Source organism: Suricata suricatta, chromosome 3 (genome assembly GCF_006229205.1).
Source record: "Suricata suricatta isolate VVHF042 chromosome 3, meerkat_22Aug2017_6uvM2_HiC, whole genome shotgun sequence".
NCBI lineage: Eukaryota > Metazoa > Chordata > Mammalia > Carnivora > Herpestidae > Suricata > Suricata suricatta.
Window position 1 is genome coordinate 13855288 of NC_043702.1, and position 23680 is coordinate 13878967.

Genomic DNA, 23680 nt, shown 5'->3' on the forward strand with positions numbered 1-23680 from the left:
ACAGAAAACAAAGCTTAAAGGTAGAACTGTGAACTGACCAGGTCCATCTGTGAAAACAGAACAGAAAATCTTTACCTATCAGACTGAAGAAGTGACAAGAAAACTCACTGTCCACGTGGCTAGTGAGGGGAGTACTTTGCTGTTACAAATGGAAACTTTAATTCTGCCCTATAGGCTGCTGTATGGTCTGATATTACTACCTTCTTAGTTTAGGATCTTAAGCAGAGAAATTAACTTAAAAATTGGTCTAACTCAGAGGATCTCTGGGTCCCCAACAGAGTGATGTGTAAATTACTCTAAGGAATATGGCACAATTTCCTTAGGAAGTTATGGTGAAATCTCATCATCCAAAGACAATACTGGTTGATATGTTGCCAAAATAGCCACTAGGGATTTTTCTACATATACATTTTGTTTTCTACATAGTTGCAATCCTAACATTGTGTATAAACAGAAAGCAAGATTTTCTGCAAAGGAACGTTAAGTCGTTGAACGTCATTGAATTACTGCAGTAAATGTTTTCCATTTCTGACATGGGAAATGTGTGATTTCCCCTCTATGCCTCAAACATTTGGCTATCTCTCACTGTCAAAAAGGGGAAATGAAGAATTCAAAGCAAGGAAAGAAGTTAGAGAAGGATAGAGAGAGAAGATACAGTTCCATAAGAACCCCTAAGTTATGCCATTGTTTCCAATGTGGTGTTAACAAGTAGGAAATTGTTTCAATTCCATTGATTCATGCAGGTGTTTCTTGCAGCAAAGGGCCTTCTCATCAACTCAACACCCTCCACATCTGTGCTTCATGATTCCCTGCTTCATGTCTAATTGGACAAGAAGATGGATTCTTTCTCTGGGGTATCCTGTGGGAATTGGCAAAGAGCTTATACATCTGGAGGTTGTTTGGGATAAGTTCTGTGTCAACCCGTCTTTTCTTCCTGGGCAGAAGGGATCGGTGGAGGCAGGATGAACAGGCACACGAAACTACCTACTTAATAGTTTGCTATTAAGTAGGTAGAGTTTCTTTTCAGAAGTGTGAACTGCTAATCCTCTGTCACTAGGCACAGCCTTTCCTTAGGCAGATGGACAACTTTCTTCCTCCAACACCAGCTACCTCTGCATTGTTTTTAGATGTGGATGGGTGGGGGGAGGCCAGGCATTCATACCTCTCTCTCTCTCTCTCTCTCTCTCTCTCTCTCTCTCTTTCTCTCTCTCTCTCTCTCTCTCTCATTCTTTCCCATGGGCTCTAACCCATTGAGGGCAGGCCCAAGGAACCAAGTAAGAATTAAAAGTCAAGATCTATGTTTTTAATGATAAAGCTGACCTGAAGAATTACACAGAACCTTCTCTGTCTTAAAATTAGGATTCTGGACTCATAGGGCTCTGATCTCTCCACCCAGTTGCCAAGAGACAAATGTGACCAGAAATATGGATTGCTGAGTGGGGCCCACTAAGTCTGCTTACTGTACCGCCATCAACATTCCTGGTGCTCAGTAGTTCCATTCTCCATCTGTTCCTTAACACACAGAAGACTGTGTTCCTTCACCCTCTCTGAAGTTGGGCAGGATGATATGACTCTGGTCAATGGATTGAAGCTGGAACCGAGATGTGTCACTTCTGGGCTGAGACAGTAAAGGTACAGTTCTCTCTGCTCTCTGTGGAGTCTCCAGCTTCAGGTCCAAATCACAGTTTGGCCCAACCACTGGTGACCCCAAAGGCTTGGGCAGTCTTCACATGAATTTGGTGCATACACAGCTAGAGCACTGTGGTCTCTGGAGGAAGCTGTATTTGAAGACTAAAGCCCCCCACGCTACCCCCCAGGTGGTCTGCTCTTAGAAAGATCTGTGTTCCCAGCCTACACACCTCCTTTTGAAGGCCTCTCCAAAGGGGTCAGCACTTGAAGACACTTTTCTCTACTCTGACTGCATATTTCTCCACTTCCAGTCCTTCGTTTTTTTTTTTCCCAGCCCCTGAGTCCAAAGGATAGCAGTAGCCTTTCCTTTAGGGATTTTCTTCTCCTCATCTCCCTACCCCCAACCTGTGATGTCTGTCACGTGTCCCGATGATGGGGTTCTGGAATGGTGGGGGTCCGGTGTTGATGGCCAAGAAAGAATTCTTGAGACATCTTTGGTGCAAAAAGGTGATTTTATTAAAACATGGGGACAGGACACATGGGCTGCACTGGGGTGGTTAAGAGTGCCTGCTTGTATACTTGGGAGGCCGCCAGAGGGCCTTCCATATGCTAAGGAGGACTCCTAAGATACTGGAGGCCTTGCTATTGTCAAGCTAAGGTTGTTTCCCCTCTGGTAAGGTGTTCAGGCCAAGACAGGAAGGAGTTCCTGGAGAATCGTCCTAGTCTGTGTTTGCCTCAAGTATTTGTCAATGGGCTGCAGGTTATAAGGAAATTTAATTTTAGCTGCCATTTCCTTCTTGCCCTTGTTCCCCGCATCACTATGAAGAAAGGGCAATATTGGGGCTCCAGGAAACTGAGTCTAGAGATTTCTGGAAAGTAGGCTGTTGATAAGATTGCCTTTGTCTTGTAATTTACTAAGATATTTACAAACTGATGGAGAACGCACATCCTGCAGGACTGTGAACTGTATCAGTTAACTGTATGTTTTCCCCCTTTCCTTTGTGTTTGAGCAGCCAGGAGTGCCTGAGAAATATCAAACACTCCCACCTTGAAGCTGGGGGTGTGTGTGGTTACCTTGTGCTTTGCCCTCAGCTTGACTTAAGCCCCCCTCCTCACCTTGCGTGGTGCTGCTCCCTGGGGAAAAGTGCAAGCCAGCACCCCTTCCCATCTGGCCCCTTGCTTGTAGTCTCACATGGAGTGACTCAAGTCTTAATTGTTATGTCTAGTTTGGCTTATTGTCTTTTATTTTAAAACCTCTGTTAACTAGAAGACCCGGGGCATGGAGTATGCTGTTTACTAAACTTTAATTTACTACTAAAAGATTTCTCTGATACATGTGGTTAAAAGCATGTGTAAGGACACAGGTCTGAATCAAACTGACTCCATGACAGGCTTCAAGTTTCCCCTCTGACCTTGGAGTCCTAAGTGTCAGTTTCTCCGAATCATTAGACAATAAAAGGGCATAGATGGCTCAACCAGGGACCATCCTAGTAACACCCAATCAGAAGGGGCCAGCTAAAATGCTTAACACTCCTAAGGGCAGGCCTAGAGATAGAAGCCACAGATAATCACTTATTGCTTAAGGCTGGTGACACCCTACGTGAGGGTCCTGGGTCCTGGGTCCACTCTGTAAGTGGCTAATACTCTAAATGTTGTGATTGGGTCCTGCCAAAAGTAACGAACACTTTGGACAATGTGTATGGTTAAAGTTACTGCCAATGATGTTATGTGATAATGATTGGATCACTGTCCCTGTGTCACAACTTCCTGTAACTCCCCCTTCCCAAACCCCATAAAAACCCTGCTCAGCCCTGTTCGGGGCTCTCAGCACAGATCCACTGTGCTGGTAAAGTCTGTGAGCCCGAGTTTAGGCCCGGCGAGCCTAAGCCCGTAATAATAAAGCCCTTTGATTTTTGCATGCATGACTTGGTCTCCCTGGTGGTCTCTGGTTTTTGGGGACGATATTGTGATCTGGGCATAACACATGCACTCACTTCTCTGCTTTAGTTTTAATATCATGTAATCATTCAAATGAAATCTTTTCCTGATGATTCAGAGCTTTATCTCAAAGTACTCATTTTTTTTTCATTGAACAGCTATATAAACATAAGTGTAGTAAACCAAGATGAATAAATACTAATTGCTAGAACAGATCCCCTGAAATCTATTTTAAAGAAATCTGTAATAACATTTTTAGCTGTTATTTTTCTTTAAGAATAACATTTCAGAAAAAAAATGTAATTCTAAATTACCTGGTTTTAGAGGACTTGAGATCTAAAAATGAAAAAAAAAAAATCCCGAATGGAGTCCCTTGGAGGTGTGGGTGTAAAGCATCCTTTTCTTTCTTTCTTTTTTTTTCTACCCCTCCCCTCTCATGCCGTCTTCATTCTACCCTTTCCCTTCCTTCTTAAATATACAGATACATTTCAACTTCTTACTCGGAGATTTTGGTAAATCTGTTTGCACAGAGTTACAACGTCTAGTATATGTCTAGTGTATTTCTCTTGTTAATTATGCTTGCTTTTTTTTTTTTTTAACTGGTCACTATAGATTTCCTTTGGACAATCACAGAGCTGGTTGAGTTTCAGGCAGAAAGTGTTCTGCAAACTTTGATTGTTTGATAGTCAGGATATTTCCTTGGGGGGTTGGCTCTGGAGCTCCCACAAAGAAAGAACAAGATTTCAGAAATTGACAGATGTTTTCATTGTCCAGGGGAAACTCTGACTCTATTAATATTTATAGATTCCAAAGTGATTTATAAACTTTGTGGAAAGTTTATTCTTTTAATGCTAAATCTTTGGCATTTCTTAAAACAAAGAAACCTAAATTTCTTTTTGTTAAGTATGTAACTTTCATAAATGGAAAAGAGCATTGATAAAAGAAAGATCGATAAGAAGAACTATTAAGGTGTTACTTGTCAGAGAAAGAAAAAATGCAATAAAAAAGTCAGCTCTGAGCATCTGTTATGCCCAGATTTCAATATCGTCCCCCAAAACCAGAGGCCGCCAGGGAGACCAAGTCACGCATGCAAAATCAAAGGGCTTAAGTTCGCTGGGCTTAAGCTCAGGCTCACAGCCTTCACCGACGACGCAGTGGATCCGTGCTGAGAGCCCCGAACAAGGGCTGAGCAGGGTTTTTGTGGGTTTTGGGAAGGGGGAGTTACAGGAAGTTGTGACACAGGTACAGTGATCCAATCATTATCACATAACAGCATTGACAGCAACTTTAACCATACACATTGCTTACAGTGTTCGTTACTTTTGGCGGGACCCAATCCCAACATTTAGAGTATTAGCCACTTACAGAGTGGACCCAGGACCCAGGACCCTCACATAAAGTATAACTAGCCTTAAGCAATAAGTGATTATCTGTAGCTTCTATCTCTAGGCCTGCCCTTAGGAGTGTTAAGCATTTTAGCTGGCCCCTTCTGATTGGGCGTTACTAGGCTGGTCCCTGGTTGAGCACTCTGTGCCCTTTTATTGTCTAATGATTCTGAGAAACTGACACTTAGGCCTCCAAGCTCAGAGGAGAAACTTGAAGCCTGTCAGATAGTCAATTTTGTTCAGACCTGTGTCCTTTCACATCATAGGTTTTACCACAGATAGCTGGGCCACCCTTACTTGATTTATTTTTAGGAGTGTCTTGATTTATCTTCACATTTTATTTTAGGGATTTCTTCTGAGACCATTTAGGCTTTCTCTGGAGTTCTCTTAGACCAGGACCCCAACCTGAACTGAAAAACCACTGGCTGCTAATGCAGACCTTTGAACCATTTTGTTTGGCCACCCCTGAAAAGTGACTAGTTTGCATGTGAATGCCTGTAGGCAAAAAAAGGCCAAGGAGGGGTTCCTGGGTGGCCCAGTCTCTTATGCCTCCGACTTCAGCTCAGGTCATGATCTCACAGTCTGTAGGTTTGAGCCCTGGGTCAGACTCTGAGCTGTCAGCACAGCTTCAGATTCTGTGTCTCCCTCTCTCTCTGCCCCTCCCCTGCTCACTCTCTGTCTCTGTCTCTCAAAATAAAATAAAGACATAGAAAAAAAAGGGCCAAGGACAATAGTTCTTAGAATTCATTTATCTGGTAAAAGGAGCAATTGAGTTTGCAAGCCTGGTTTCTTGTATGGGATAAACTATTTCTGGAAAGTCTTAAAATATAGACTCTGGAATATTAGAGGTGAGAGGGGTATCACGGGAGTGACTCACAAATGGGGACACATGAAGGAATCTGAAGAAAGAGAAATGAGGCGAAGAGTGATTAGGCAAATGAGTCCCAGCACTATTTAGAAATTTGGTTTTCAGGAGGAAATAGGCTCATTGCCCCATGCCCAGGACACTCATGCAGTCATCATCTCGTGAGCTCAAGCGTCCGTGCCACGATGCACACGCAGAGTCCTACAGTGGTGAGGAGCGTGGAGTCTTGGACTACGTTGCTTGGTTAAATAAAATACAATCCCATCACTTACTGTGTGTGTACATTTCCTGATCTGACAAATGGGAATAATAGCTCCATCTGCCCCAGAGGCTTTTTGCAAGGACTGAGTTAACAGTTTAAATGCTTCTGGCACTCAGTAAGTGCTGGCTAAGTCCTGACTATCATTTATTCGTTTGGTCAGCCAGTCAGTCACGCAGTCGCAGTCGCTTATCAAGCTAAAAGAACGTTTCCTATGTTCTAGGCACTGTGGTAAGTCTTGACTATTGAAGTGAGAAGCAAGACTCAGAGCCATTCTTCTGGAAGCTAACAATTCAGCTGTGTGGGCTCTCAGCACTGGCTCCGGAGACTGATCTTTTTATATCGGTGTCATTTCTTTTATTGTTTAATTTGTATTTATTTTTAATTTTTAAGTATTTATTTATTTTTAACATTTATTTATTTTTGAGAGACAGAGAGAGACAGATGATGAGCAGGGGAGGGGCAAAGAGAGGGACACACAGAATCGGAAACAGGCTCCAGGCTCTGAGCTGTCAGCACAGAGCCTGATGCGGGGCTCGAATCCATGAACCGTGAGATCATAGCCTGAGCCGAAGTTGGATGCTCAACTGACTGAGCCACCCAGGTGCCCCAATATTTATTTATTTTTGAGAGAGAGAGAGGAAGAGAGAAGGAGAACAGGGGAGGGGCAGAGAGAGAGAGAGTCAGAATCTGAAGCAGGATCCAGGCTCTGACTTGTCAGCGCAGAGCCTGACAGGAGGGCTCTGATCTTACAGTGGTTAAGAGCGTTAAGATCCCACCAACCATGAAATCATGATCTGAGCCATAGTCCCCACACTTAGACAATTAACCAACTGAGACACCCAGGTGCCCCAACATCATTTCTTTTAAAAACAACTGTAAAGAAAAATGTTAAATTGGCAAACATTTGTCTTAGTAATGAAAGGTATTTTTCTGTGTGACTGATGAGATGGTTGAAACTGTCTGATTTTAAGAAAATCACCAGAAAATGCAAGGCATATTGACTTGGGCTGAAAGATGGAATGAAAGTGCTATTCCTCCCCTGTTTGCATCCTCTCCCTGTCTCTCTCTCCCTCAAAAAAAAAAAAAAGAATAAAACAAAAGTTTTTAAAAAAGTAAACATCTAGTGGCTTGAATATAGAAACCTGCCCATTTGCAACAGACTCACTTGCAAACAGCTGGACAAACTGTTTTATCTAGAGAATAATTTGAATCATTGGCTTCGAGTTGATAAGGAGAATAAATAAAACTGTTTCCATTATTAGGCCTATTGCACCAAAAATTTGAGTAGTGCTGAAGGCAAAGCAAGAAATTAAACTTGGAAATATATGATGTGACACAAGAGAATATATTTTTACAGAAGCAGCATGCTATGCCAATTATGGACCTGCATAATGGAGTCTGGAGACACACCTCCTGGTGTGCTATTGCAAAACGCCTAATGGATGCTTTTGAACCAGATTGTAAGTGCTGATATATCTTTTCCCCATCCTGAAACTATTTGGCCTTAAATAGAATATGAAACAGTGAGCCCAAAGTTCAGTGCTACTTTGACTCTTCCTTCAGACCACCTAGGCTGTTGAGAAGATCAAACTTTGGGTTCCTATGAGGACCAAAAATGGATTCAAGAGGCCATTCAACTCACACCATCACATTTCTGCCATCTTAGGCATATAATTTGCAAGGCTCATTTGCTGGTTGCTTACAAGACCCCTTGAAGGAACCTTCAGCTGACACCAATGGTCATTTTTACCTGGGTCAGTCTTAGTCCCCTTTGTTGGCTCAAAAGAAATAGAGTCAATGCTCAAAAAATGTTTGACAAGAATTTTTTAGGGATGCCTGGGTGACTCAGTCAGTTACGCGTCTGACTTCAGCTCAGGTCATGATCTCACAGTATGTGGGTTTAAGCCCCGCATCGGGCTTCTGTGCCTACCGCTCAGAACCTGGAACCTGTGTCTCCCTCTCTTGTTGCCCCAACCCTGCTTGCTCTCTCTCTTTCTCAAAAATAAATAAACATTTAAAAAATTAAGAAAAGAGTATTTTAATAAGTTCTTTAAAAGATTTTTTCTTCTGCTTTGTGTGACTTGGGGAATAATAGATGTTTTCATTACCATATGCATGTTTTCAACATGTTTTGACATTTCAATTCATTCTAAGATCCCAGAACCCATCTGGCATTTATCTTTCTATTTACTTGCGTCATTTTCCTTTGTGCGTGTCAAATCCCATTTTGTCTCAGCCATTGAAAGAGAACAAAGCATTGGTGACCATGAAGAGCAGCCTAAAGTTATTTTCAACAGTGTTGTTTCATTGCTGTGTCAGAGTCAAGGTAAACAAAATGCAACTGGCACAATAGTATTAAAAAGCATCTCCTAAGATTAGCTTCTTGGTGCAACTTATCGATTTGAACTCTTCATAAAATGCAAAAAAGAAACAAATGTGTTTGCAATTAAGTTTTTATATTAGACCTTTAAAATCCATATTTATATATAAAAGAGCTATTAGTTTATAAACTGAGAAACTGTCAAGTAAAATGGAAGTAGATAGTATGTTTTTCTTGTTAATCAATGGTTTCAGATACGGGGTCCAGATATTCTTTTAGTCTAAGTGATTAATTTTTTTGTAGTTGTTTAGATTGGCTTTCTCAGTCTTCATTTTATCCTCCTTCGATTTGGAGAAGTTAGAAAGCTGAAAATAGGACGTTACCCTGACTCTCTTGCAGCTAGGGTCCTGAGTGGAGAATAGACTCAGTCATTTGATGGAATTTTGTGAGGTCTGAGAGATGGGAGGATGGGACATGTCGTTTTTCAGCAGAGTATACAGGGACAGTGAGATCTAATAGGAATTAGCTTTAGCAATGGCTGGATTCAATATCCTGCCCTGGCCACTGGCTTTGCAATTAGCAGCAGAGCTGATGGGTGTAGCAACTGCTCACCTCTGCATCAAATTTACAATGATAGAAACTTGGAGCCAAACATCTCCAGTCTTTAAACTATTTGTTTTAAGCACTAAATCTTTTTAATTATGTAATTTCTGTCTTTGGCATTGAATCTTTACTTGATAACAAACATCAGGTCATGTTTATAACCAGTGCATAATCAGTGCAGTAACCTTAATTTGTCCTTCCTGTCTGGAATCTTTGCACGAATGTCATCTGCCAAACCATTCAAAATGCCTTAAAAGATGTATAAAACCTCTGCCTATGTAAATTGTTGAGAATAATCACCTATGTGTTTAGAACGAATTTCATTCACCCCACAAATACTGACTTAATTCCTATTCTTTGCCAAATATTGTTTTAGTGGTTGGAAATGCAGTGATGAACAAGGTTATAGCCTTTGACCATGGATAGTTCCCAATCTCATGGAAGCCCAATAAGCAAGTAATTACAACTGTGATAACAGTAATAGCTAACTTTTATAACAATTACCTCCAGGAGATTCTGATGCAGGTGATCCATATATAACACTTAAAAGAATCCTGAACTTGGACTTAATTAATATGCTCCATATGATCGCTAATCTCAAGCAGGAATGGACATAGAACCAGAGGGCACTTAGGGCGTCTGGGTGGCTCAGTCAGTTGAGCATCTGGCTTTGGATCAGGTTATGATCTCGCGGTTTATGCTTTCAAGCCCTGTGTCAGGCTCTGTGCTGACAGCTAGCTCAGAGCCTGGAGACTGTCTTTAGATTCAGTGTCTCCCTCTCTCTCTCTCTATCAAAAATAAATAAAACATTAAAAAAAAAAAGAACCAGAGGGCACTATATAGCACTCTCTCCACTAAGCTATGGGATTGAGAAAGAATATATGGCTGGGACATTGTTGGAGATAATGGATTTCTTTGATGATCATATCCAAGCATCTGCTTTCAAAATTCTCTCCCCACAGTCTCCATGGTGCAAATTTCATTGGAGTTGTTGATGTTTTTAAGTAGCATTTTCTTCCTCGCTGGCAAAATGTCACTTTTAACTTGAAGAATAGATAAAATGTTGTGTTTATGAAAATACATATTTGCTAACAGAAACCAACATTTGGTCTGACCAAAATAGAACTTTACAGTTAATTCTATTATTAACTATTAGTAAAGTGTAATGTATTCTGTTTTTTAAGTTTTCATTTTAATTTCAGTTAGTTAACATATAGTGTGATATTAATTTCAGGTGCATGATATAGTGATTCAACAATCGTATACATCATAATGTACTATTTTAAATAAAAATATGTAGAGGTTCTAATATTTTCCTCCAAGTGCTAATTGATTCTTTCATATACACTGTTGGATGTGTCCACCCATCTTTGGAAACCCATGGTTTTGAGGATAATGTCTGCTGACTTTCATCCATACAGAATACCTTCTTCTTAATAATCTTAACTTCTTGCCTCTAAGAACCACAGTTATCTCAAGATTTATTCATTCAACAAATATCTATTAAGACCCTACTCTATGCAGGGAATAATTCTAGGGTTGGAAGATACATTGGTGAACAAAACAAAATTCTTGCCCTCCTGGAGCTTGTGTGGTGTGTGTGGAGGGGGAAATGGACCATAAGTACATAAACAAACAAATATGTAATATGTCAGGTGAGTGTAGGTGACTGTAGAGTAAAATAAGCAGGGGAAAGAGGAAGGGAGAGCTGAATGCATGATGTGTTGTAGCCACATGTGTGGCCTCTTAAGATCCAAGTGTATGCATGTCTTCCCAAGTCAGTGTTTAGTGATATCAGGTTGGCAACTTGGTCTTGGCCATGGCCATGGCTGTAATTTACAGCACAGACATTAACAAATGCTGGAAACCAGGACTTTTTTTTTAAGAGAGTCAATAGTGAAACATGCACCCACACGTTACTGGGTGAGAGTGAGGGGTTCATACTCTACAGGGTGATTAGAGAACACCTCCCTGGGCAGAGAAGTGAAGGAAGAAGGGAACCATATGGTCATCAGAGGTCAAGAAGAACAGCATTCTTGGGTGGGGGAACAAGAAGATCAAGCCAATTGAACTGTAACAGTGTGGTCCAGAGGACACCTGGACACCCTGTGGGCGTGGAAAGAGGACAGCTACATGAAGATGGGGCTATGTGGAGCCTTGAAGGTCGGAGTAAGGAATGTGATGCTTCAGAGCCACAACTGGCTAAAGTTGAGTAGCAAAATGTTCTTTTAGAAGGACATGTGCTTTATTTATCGTTTGTAGCTGTCCCACTACCCATCGCTGTTTCACCAAGCCCCACTGCTTGCCCAGTGTAAGCTTTCCACCTGGCTTCTCTCGGTATGAATGTACCACACCCAGTTCAACAGCATTTGCTTCTCAATATACTATAGCTCATATTATATGTTGCCTTGTCTTGTATTTTATTTTTTAAATCTGTGCAAAGAGTTTCCATAAGTGAACTAAACAAAACAAATCAAAGCAGACTGTTGTTTGTCCTTCTTAGCGCCTGGAACAATGCTTTTCATGTAATAGGTGCATAAGATGTGTGTGTTGAATGAAATAGGAGAAAGACACTATATTTTTGCAGGTACTTTCTCAGTATGTGCTGACTGATTTCTTTCTGTTTAGTCAAACCCTTGTTTCCTCCCAGAATTCCAAGGCCGAACTTATGATTCAGCTTTCTTTGGCATTTATAGTGTGTACGTACCCCTTTAACTTATTAACGTCTGCCTTCAAGTGATATTATGCCACATCACACCTCGCAGTAGTATGATTCTGTTTCCACCTTCCTGATCTCAGTGCCCTTGCTACATTTTATTTTTACATGTATTATAAACTCTGCACTATGTTGCTAATGATTTTTGTTTAAACATCAATGATCTTTTAAGGAAATTTAAATAATGAGAAAATACATGTTGTGTATTTAGTCATGTAGTTACTATTTCTGGGCTTTCTATTCTTTTGTGTAGATTCATTCTTTCACATTTCCATCTGGTGTCATTTTCCTTCTGTCTAAGGACTTCCTTTAACATCTCTTGTAATGAGGATCTGCTGATAGGAAGTTATTTCAGCTTTTGTAGGTGTGAAAAAAAATCTTGATTTTGCCTTTGCTGTTATTTCTTTTCTTAAAGTGGCCGAGTTTCATCAGTTGCTCTGGTGTGAGTAGTCTGTTGGATTTTAAAAAACTATTGCAAAGTATACATAATGTAAAACTTACACTTTTAACCATTTTTAGGTGTACAATTCAATGGTATGAAGTACATTCACATAGTTATTAAACCATTACAACTGTTTCTAGAATGTTTTCATCTTCCCCAACAGAAATTCTCTACCGTTAGGCAGTAAGTCCCCATTCTTCCTTACCAGCAGTCCCTGATAACATTCATTCTACTTTTTGTCTCACTGAATTGGTCTGTTCTAGATATTTCATAGAAGTAGAATCATGTACTACTTGTCCATTTGTGTCTGGCGTATGTCACATAGCGTCATGTCTTTAAGATTTACCCATGATGTAACATGTGTCAGAACTCTGATATGGAAGGATGTGTGTGTGTGAGTTGCTGTCTTGGCTGCTATAACAGAATACCATGCACTGGGTAAATGATTAACCACAGATAGTTATTTCTCACCATCCTGAGGTCTAAAAGAGCAGATGGAGGCCTCAGCAGATGTGTAGTCTGGGAAGGGCTTGCATCCTAATTCATAGGTGCCATCTTCTTACTGCATCCTCACCTGAGGGGCAGGGGTGAAGGAGTTCCCTGCGATAAAGTCATTAATTCCATTCACGGCGGCTCCTCTCTTATGATCTTATCATCTCCCAAAGGCCCCATCTCCAAACACCATCATTGGGAGCTAAGTTTTACTACATGAATTGTGTGTGTGTGTGTGTGTGTGTGTGTGTGTGTGTGTGTGTGTATGTGTGTGTGTGTAGGGGGAAGGACCCAAACACTTGGTCTATACCACTCCATCCCCAGCCCCCTGATTCCTATCATTTTCACATGAAAAATGCATTCATTCTGTTCCAATAACCCCCAAAGTCTAAACTTACTCCAACTCAAAAGTCTGTTAAGTCCAAATTCTTTTTTTATTTGTTTATTTTGAGACAGAGAGAGACAGAGAGAGAGAGAGAGAGGTAGGTACAGGGAGGGAGAGAGAGAATCCCAAGCAGGGAGCTCTATCTCAAGAACTGTGAGATCACGACCTGAGACAAAATCAAGAGTCAGATGCTTGACCAATGGAGCCACCTGGGTGCCTCAAAAGTCCAAAGTCTTATATAAATATCCCCTAAGTCAAATGTGAGTGAGAGTAGAGGCAAAATTAATTCCAAGGCAAATTCCTCTCCAGCTGTGAACCTGTAAAACCAAACTACTCACTTCTAAAATGTAATTGTGGGACAGGCAGGTAGAGACATGTCCACTATAAAAGAGAGAAGTAGGAAGGAAGAAAGGGGTAACAGTTACTAGATAATTCCAAAACCTATAGGGGCAAACATTCAACCTTAAAGCTTGAGATCATCTCTCTTTTTTAAAAAATTTTTTAAATTTTTATTTATTTTTGAGAGAGAGAGAGAGAGAGAGAGAGAGAGAGAGAGAGAGAGAGATGGAGTGTGAACATCAGCAGAGGGGCAGAGAGAGAAGGAGGCACAGAATCCCAAGCAGGCTCCAGTCCCTGAGCTGTCAGCACAGAGCCCAACGTGGGGCTTGAACATGAGCTGTAAGATCATGACCTGAACCAAAGTTGGATGCTCAACCAACTGAGCCTCTCAGGCGCCCCATGAGATCATCTTTCTTGACTCTATGCTTCACTTTCTGGATCCGCTAGGGCTGTGACCCTGCCTCCACAGTTCTTCTGGGCTGGAAATCTTAGAAGGCAGGAGGGGGGGATTCTGCCCATCTCTCCTCATGACCTAATCACCTCCCAAAGCAACCCCCTCCAAATACTATTACCTTAGAGACTAGATTTCAACATATGAATGGGATGGCAGGCATGGTGGGCTGTGGGTAGGGACTGCAACATTTAGTCTATAGCAGGTGCATCTTCTAAGGAGACCTTCTGCTTTCAGATTTTATGTTTTCATTATCATCATCATCATCACCATTAATGACTTATTAAGACTGAACTTAAGGGAAATCATTCATGAGACAATGCTGCTTGTGTCTTTGAACATTATTCTTTACGTACGAATGAAGATGCTCAATCATGTCAGTAAATGCTACCAAGTGTAACATGTGAAATGGATTGATTACCTAGTGAGTACACATGAGAAGCACAAACGATCTAGACAGTCTGGCATGAAACAGCGGATACAGCAATTTCCCATTCTTGTCATGCCTTATAAGAGACAGTTTGAAGGAGATAAACAACTCTGCAGTATTTAAGGCAAGCAGCAGCTCTGAGCTCAGTGCCGGATAAGAGCTTTGTCCACTCACTGTTTTGGCTGGACCGGAAGCTAGGGCTTCAAGCTGAGTTTGTTCCCAGGCCATCATCATGCCACCCAGTCACAGACATAGGCTCTCTAGAGCTGGCGAAGCAGAATGGTGTAGAGGCTCCAAAGCTGGACAGTGTGGGCTCAGTCTGTGGCTTCATCATTCACTGTCTATGTGGCCTAGACCTAGCTTTTGACTTCTGTAAGCCTTGATTTTCTCAACTGCATAATAGGGTGATATTAATATTTTCCACAAAGGGTGGTTGGGAAGACTAAGTGAGGCAATCAGATAAAGAGCTTAACCTAGTACCTGGCATATGTGAAGAGCTCAAAAAATATTAGCTGTGAATCAGGAGTGATATCTGAAATGTTCTCAGTGGGAGGGCATGAATTGAGACCAATCTGATTTGTCCCCGCCTGGAGGTCTCTGCTGTGCCAGATGTCATAACTTAAGTAACTAGATGATGAGCAGGACCAGGGGTGCTGGGGGCATGGATGAGGCAGAGAACCTTTGAGAGACTTGAGGGAGACGCCGTTGACCAACTGGTGTGGGCGTATTTAAATATTTTAATAACTTGCATGACCATACCCCTGAGGACCAGGCCTGGTTGTTATTCTGGTGATTATACTTGCAGAGGAGCGTTCATCGAGAGGCATGAATTTGCTCATCACATTAAATAGCTCCTTTATGCTGCTGACTCACAGATTTACATCTCCAGCCCTCTTCTGCTCTACTGCCTGCTTTGACATCTCCACTCAGGTGTCTTACAGGCATATCAGACTTAACATTTCCAAACCAGGATTCTTGATCTTCTCCTGCAGAGACCCTGCTCCTCTCTTTTCCCATCTCAAGTAATGGTGCCATGGACCTGATTTGACTCCAATGTCATGATCCCTCTACATATAAGGGGATTAGTAAGGGAATAAATGGTATGTGCTGGCTCGCCATGAATACAGCACTCCCAGATGAAGTATGGAGTTCAATGCTATATTGCAGAATGAATCAGGTTTAGTGGAAAAAGACAGAACTAGACTCATTTGTTAGCAGTGGCCTTGGGCAAGCCACCAAACCTTCACGGACAATCATTTTCTTGCCTAATGGGAAGAATAAAACTGTAGGATGACAGTGTGCATTCAAGGCAATAACATGAACTGACTGTCACACAGTCTATGTTTGTTCTTAATACTTGATTGAGTTCCTGAGTCATCCAGATAAAGGGCCAGGAAACTCCAGGATAGTCTGCTGGCCGGGAAGTGAGGACTCTTCTCTGTTTCATCTCTTCCTCATTCATAAACTCACCATCTCTGATCTCAAATCTTTACATTGTACTTAATCCACCTGTGTTTGCTCAGAGCCTCCTTCCTCCAACGTGTTCTCTCATTGCTGTTTCCAGTGTCTTAATCTCCTCACCTTCAAAGAGGAAAAACTAGTCATTTCCACTTATCAGGCTGAAATGTTCGGAGAGTTAAAAAAATTCTTGAAACTTGGAAATCAACAAAACCCATTTGTTATAGGATGAATGTTTTCATCTGCCCTTCTCAAATTCATATATTGAATGAAGCCTTAACCCCCAGTGTGATGGTATCTGGAGATGGGGCCTTGGTAAGATAATTAGGGTTAGATACATTCGTGAAGATGGAGCCTTCATATTGGGTTCAGTGCCATTGGAAGTAGAGACTCCGAAGAACTTTCTCTCTCCCTGAATGCACAAAAAGAGCTCATGTGAGCAAGATGGCAGCTACCTAAAGGCAAGAAAGCAGAAGAGGCCTTGAAATGAAACCTGCCTTGTTGCCACCTTGATCTTGGACATAGAACCTCAAGAACTGTATGAAATAAATGTTTCTAGTTTAAGCCATCTGTCGATAGCTGATTTTGTCTTTTCTTTCACTCAACATTACCGAGCGTTCGTTCAGTGAAAAGTTACATGTTTCTACCAAGCCCACCCATCTTGGGGATTCTCTAATTTTCCAAGGGTTATATCTTGGTTGACTTCCTATTTAATATTGATTAGGCAATTTCACAAATCCGTCAGGGTAGAAATTAGCTTAAATCAGAAAACTGACAGCAGTACAAATTACATTGGTTTGGGGGAAGAGCAAATAGTTCTTATCCATAAATTAGGCCACTCTAATGGTTAAGTTTATTGACTAGTAGGATGCTTAACAGTTTTGCAAATGCATTTCAGCTTTGCATGGACTGTCTGACTTGAATTCCCTTTTGAGCCAGTCTTAATATTTTGCCTGATCAATTAATTAATCCATTAATTAATGAGTTGAATGGAATATTTGATGTGTGTTCATTTTGTATTTGTATGAGAAGCATGTCTTAAACTTTTTTTTGAAATTATACTGTAATAGGAGTATTAATGAGTTGTGTTTAGAGAACGATAAATCTCTAGCTGAACTATGTTGCCACTTTGATACACATTATAAGAAAGGGTACTTGTAACAGCCAAGATCTCTTCCAGATGGGTTCCACCTTTCTATTTCATGGTTTAGTGTCTTTCATGTACCTCTGTAGCCATTCTAGAGATTTTATTTTGTGGAATGAAAAATGAAAATCTGGGTCATTAAGGTATATTCTCTAATAGGCAATAATGTGGATCAGTTGGTTTTTGACTTTTGAAAAGTCACCTTTGCATCCATGGCTGTTTATTATTTTCAGGACAAATGAATTTAGATTTGAATGAGATTGAATGTACTAAAATAGGACATTCTGTTCACTGTCAATCTGCTAAAATGCTTAACAGATAAAGTGATGCCAGAGTAATTTGTGGTTGTTAAATTTTTTATTTCTCTAGTCCCACAAATTAATGGAAACAAATCAAATGTCAGCCACCCTTCAGGTACCTCATTCCACTCCAGTCAAACTATGAGATGCTGTCAGGATAAATTGCAGAGAAAAGTAGTGCTTGGTGACATGATAAATTATGATGATTTTAGTTGTTTCCCGCCCCCCTCATTTTTTATAACCAAGCAGAATTTATAGGTTCCTGCTGTGTGTCAGAAAAGAAACAAATCTGTGAAGTTAAGACAGAGAAGTCAATTCCTTACGGCTGAATTTCAGGTCTAGGTTATAAAAATTCTCTGGAGTTGCACTACTGTCAGAGGGTAATTTATTAATCCTGTATAAATAGTTCTCTTTGCACAAATAGAACTGTATAGACTTGTGCTGATTAATAGTAAATTAGCTCCTCTCACACCCAGGCTGTTCTGAACCAGCACATGAGCGTCTCCATGGGCAGGGGCATTACCGGAGTGATAGCCACGTACTTTCAGTTAAGAACCATAGAGCGGTGGAAACCTGTTCCCTGAAATATTGTTTCCCATGTAATCTTAGTCATGACCTTCACCTTTATGGAGGTTACATTTTATTTATTTATTTATTTATTTATTTATTTATTTATTTGAGAGAGAGAGAGAGAGAGAGACAGTGAGCGAGCAGGGGGAAAGGCAGAGAAAGAATACCAACCAGGTTCTGTGGACCTGGGGCTCTGTCCCAGAACCATGAAATCATGACCTGAGCCAAAGTCAAGAGGGGGACATTCAGCGGACTGAACCATGCAGGTGCCCCGGAGGTTACATTTTAGAAGATACAATCATTCAACAAATGATTAAAAATTTGAGGGATGGCCTGGACACATTGTCCAGTTGTCCAGAGGGCTAGGGAAGATGACCTGGTCTCTCAGGCTCAGCACTTCTTATATTTTTCTGCCACAGTCTATTCCTTTCTGTCTTTTCTTTCACTCAACTACCCTCACTTATTAATCAATATTTATCCAATGCCTGCTTCATGATTAGCTCTGGGCTGCCTGGGAATTATGAATGTCCTGATCTTTGATGATTAGTTAAAAAATAAAAAGTCCATAACAAGGATGTCTACCTCAGGGGAAAAGACAAGTGACTGGATGGCACAATGAATATAGCAGACATGTATCAGTTATGGTGTGAAATTCCACCAATTCTGTGTGTTATTTGCAGCTGAGAAAGGGAAGAATCGCTCTGTGCTGATGTGATACAGAAGAGATTCATGAAAGAGGTAGGGTGTGAGCCAGCAAGAAACATGAAGAGAAGGTAGCCCCTGGAGCCATACATAATGAACACTCCCTATTATGTGCCAGGAGTTGGCCTAAGTGCTTTAGAAATGCTAACTTCATTTAGTCCTTATAATAACCCTATGACATTATACCCATTTTATAGACAAGGAGATCCAAAGCACAGAGAAGCTAGAAAGCATTTTTAGGTCATGTATCTGCAAGTGGCAAGTCAGAATTTATACCCAGGAGTTACAATTGGGTAGTCGGGCTCCACTGATGTGCTTTTAACCACTGTACTCTCCTGTCTCTGGAACGTCAATCAAGGCACAGCATTTGGAAAGGCAACTAGCTGGCTATGAGGAATCATCTAAACTGTGAGTGGGTTGAGTTGATGGGACATCCAAGACCACATAATAGGCGGCCATTTTAGCTTGCAAGCTGGGGCTTGAGCTGAGAGCAGGAACCTGGAGGCATTGATTCAGAAGAGTCAGCTGCCAAAAGGCTGTAAGCGAAGCAAGGGGTATCTTGTATTAAGAGCAAGTCATCATTGTTCTCAAATGGGACACTTGCTAAATTCTACCTTTTTGATCGTCCTTAGCCAGAAAGGAGCTTTTTCCTGGTCTCTTAGTGGCATGCCACTAAGGAAAGGATTGTGAATCAAAGTGAAGAAGAATGCAAAGACACTTGCAGTTGTGACCTGTACCCAGGTCTCCGCTGTTTTTGTACATTGGAAGTCATCAACACAAACACACCCAGCTGGGGAGAGGATCAGAAGAGCCTCTATTTTGGGTATTTCTCATTTTGCTTTGGGAGCAGAGCTTTAAGCTGTTGAAGGAAATGATTTTAGGAATTGCTTTTTCAAACCGACTGCAAGTCAGATTCTTACAGAGGGTTGAACTGCGGCTATCATTATTCTGATTAACAATTCAAAATCTGATTTTGAATTATTCATGGTGTTTAAATAACTATCAACATGAACAAAAGTGATGTGAAACGGTGGCAATTAGAAAAGCTTACTTACAGCTTGTAGACAAACATCCTTAATTAAGTAATGTCGCCTACTGGAGATGGCATTTCTGGGAACCGAAGAGGAACTAGAGAAATGGAAGTCCAAGGGGACCCAAAAAAGTGTGTTTTGGTGCAGGGTGTGTTAGTGTAACCTCTTGATCTTAGAATGCTTGAGGAGGCACAAAACAGGAGACTCAGTAGGAGCTTTACTCCAGCCTTAGGAGAGTCCAGATAATTAGTTTTGAAAAAAGGAAAGGAATAACGTAGATTATGATACATTCAGCTTTCAATGTCTCGCTATAAGACTGACAGGAAGAGTGGTGTTGACACAGAAATAATCAAAAGTAGCAGAAAAAGTAATCACCTCAAGGCAGGAAAACGAGGCAAAGGGAGGACAGGCTTGGAGCCTCAAGCCAGCTCAAGAGGGCGGCGTCAGGACACCAAGGAAATCCTGAAGATCTCTGGTTATGTTTCATGTTCTGTTCCTACATTTGCTCTCAGAACCATAGTCTCAAATCTGCAAAAGTGAGGAGGAGATTTAAGGTAGACAGGAGAGCACCCCATTAATAAGGATGTTCAGAAAACTCTTATCATGTGCTACTGAGATGGAGTCTGAGGCACCAAAGCTGAGTATTACCTAGTTCTTGTCTCTTAAAGAGCTCACAGTCATGCTGGGAAGGCAGAAAGGCAGATGGAGGGACATGGGTGGGGCACTAGAGACATACACAGGGTGCTAAGGAAGTACAGCAGAGGGACACAGCTCTCTTAGGACCCAGATGGAGGGAGGCTCACAGTCTGAAGAGACTCAGAGTCACTAGTGTTGGGGGCCCACAAGATTTAATGAATATCCCAGTCAGCGTTCTTGGTTTCCAGCAGCACATACCAATGCTGGTGAACTTAAGCAGCAATTAATGGAAAGAGCACCATTAAACAATGAAGGGCTGTAGAGGCAGGCAAATGGTCAAAAGTAGGGGAGTTTGGAAGAGAAGGTCTAGTGTGGATAACCACCACTGGCATCTTCCTAGATAGACTCTTGTCACCATGTCACGGGACTCTGCTCCACACACTTGAATGTCTCCAACCTTCCTGCTTTGTTGAAATACCAAGATTCAAAGTGCACTATGCTGCTTGGCTAAGTTCAGTTACATGCCGCAAAACCAGAGGCCAGGCCTCCCCTTGCTTTGCAAAGTATGGCTTCTTCCCAAGCCTACTTCCCACTTATTTGGGAATTCTCTCAAATGGTAAGGATGTTTGACTGCTGGGTGGCCAACCTTTTCATCAGCACCTTCCTCTCTGGAAGAGAAAGGTATTCTCAAGAAGGAGAGTGCATACTAGATACTCATCGTTGAGGAAGCATGGCTGGAGTAGCTACCATAGCCTCTTTGAGAAAATTCCATAGATTGATATATAACAGACCATGTGTTCCAACAATAATGTCATAAAATGTCACATTAATAAGAAAAGGATATGAAAATAAATCATATATATAAGGAGACTGAATATCTTGGTAAAAGAAAGTCACAAAAGAGTCAAAGGAAGTCATGAGGAAATGAAGAGACACCTTGAATTAAATTATGTTGAAAGCATTAATGTCAAATTTGTCAGGCACATCTGCAGGTGTATTGAGAGAGAAATATTTAACTTTAAATACATTTATCAGGAAATATTAAATATTTAATTTGAAATATGAAATATTTAAAGATCAATGAGCAAAGCATTATGACATTGAAAAAAGAATAGCAGAGCAAATAAATAAAAAAAGGAAAAGCAGCAGGGAAAATATGTTAGATGTCAGTGTAATGAGGATAAAGAATAAATAAAGAAGATGAATGCAAAATTGCTTCTCTGGAAACAATTCAAAGGAGGACTTTGGCAAGAAAGATCAAGAAAAAGAGGGAAAACATAAAAAAAGGTTAAAATGCAGAATAAAAGAAGGAGAAGCAACTACAGACACAACAGAGATTTAAAAAGAATAAAAGACTGGGTTGGGGCACCTGAGTGACTTGGTCAGTTAAACATCTGACTTCAGCCCAGGTCATGATCTCATGGTATGTGGGTTCAATCCCCGCATCCGGCTCTTTGCTGAAAACTCAGAGCCTGGAGCTTGCTTCAGATTCTCGGTCTCCCTCTTTCTTTGCCCCTCCCCACTTAGCACTCTGTTTCCCTGTCTCTCAAAAATGAATAAAAATGTTTAAAAAATTTTAAGACTGGGGATACCTGGGTGACTGAAGTTGAGCCTCCAACTTCAGCTCAGGTCATGATCTCATGGTTCATGAGTGTGAGCCCCACTTTGGGCTCTCTGCTGTCAGCACAGAGCCGATTCAGATCTTTTGTCCCCCTCTGTCTTTGCCCCTCCCCTACTTGTGCACTCTCTCTCAAAAATAAATAAATCTTAAAAACAATGATAATAAAAGACTGTTATGCTATTTATGTTTAATTCATTTGGTAAACTGGGTGGACTCAATGAAAAAATCAAATGCTAAATTTTCTATAACAAGAAATAGAGAAATTAGTGCAACCATAACTATTAAAGAAACTCCCACTATGGTCCTACCTACCCTCTGTCCCCAATCCAGGCACAGAAGCCTTCACAGAAGTACCACACACTTATCAGGAGCATTAGACTCCTAGTTTATGTAAATTCTTACAGAAAATAATAAGACAAGAGCAATCCAGCCTTTTTTATGAGACTAGTCCAATTTTGATTTCAAAACCAGATTAGAAAAATTTTAAAAATAGACTTATTTCTCAATAAAATATAGCCTAACCAAACCTAATAATGTATTTTATTTTATTTTTTACTTTTTGAATTTATCTAAATTGAAATTAGATAACATACAGTGTAGTATTGGGTTCAGGAATAGAACCCAGTGGTTCATCACTTCCATATAACACTCAGTGCTCATCTCCTCAAGTGTCCCCCTTAATGCCCATCATTCATTTAGCCCATCCTCCCACCCATGACCCCTCCAGCAACCCTCAGTTTGTTCTCTGTATTTAAGAGTCTCTTATGGTTTGCCTTCCTCTCTGTTCTTATCTTATATTTCCTTCCCTTCCCCTATGTTCATCTGACTTGTTTCTTAAATTCCACATATGAGTGAAATCATAGGATATTTGCCATTCTCTGACTGACTTATTTCACTTGGCATAATACATTCTAGTTCCATCCACATTGTTGCAAATGGCAAGATTTCATTTTTTTAAATCGCCAAGTAATATCCAAAATCTATAAAGAACTTATCAAACTCAATACCCAGAAAACAAAAAAAAAAATCCAGGGAAGAAATGGGCAGAAGACATGAATAGACACTATCCCAAAGAAGACATCCAGATGTCTAAGAGAAACATGAAAAGATGCTCAACACCATTCATCTTTGGAGAAATACAAATCAAAACCACAATGAGATACCACTTCACACCTGTCAGAATGTCTAATAATGTATTTTAAATACTCCACACAATTAACTAGGGATTTCTCCACAAAGGCAAAGAAGATACAACATAAAAAAAAAATCTAACAATGAAATGGCCAACACTGGTAGACTAAAGTAGAAAAATCTTATAATTATTGCAATGTATACACAAAAAAACATTTCTTGAGATTTAAATTTTATTTGTGAGGAAAATTCTTCACAAACTAGAAATCATACAGGAATTTTCTTAACTGGATCAAAGTTATATTCCAAAAACTTGTGACAAATATTATACTTATAAGAGAAACTATAAGATATCATGTCTAAGACTAGAAAAAAAGAGATTGTTATGCCAGCACTTCTGTTTTCAGAGTACTGGAGGTCATGGCCTAGATAAAAGTGTTGTAAGGATTAAGGAAACCAAGTAGAACTATTTTAATTTGCAAGTGATATTACCTCTTATCTAAACCAATCCAACCACATAAACATACAAACTCTTTGAACTAACAAAAAGACTCAGTAAGTGTAAGGATATAAAATTAAATCCCAAATAGCAATAGAACTTCTCTATACTAGTACAAAATATAATGACAATTAATATATCATTTGTAATTGCAACAAAACCCATGACATATTTAGGGATTAATTCATGCAAGAGGACATACACTTTATAACTCTAAGTATGTAGAACATTATATAAGCAAGTGAAGAGACATTTATTTGGATGTAATGACTTCAACTCTCAAAAAACTAGTCTTTAAATTTGATGAACATCATTCAACATTCCAGTTGGAC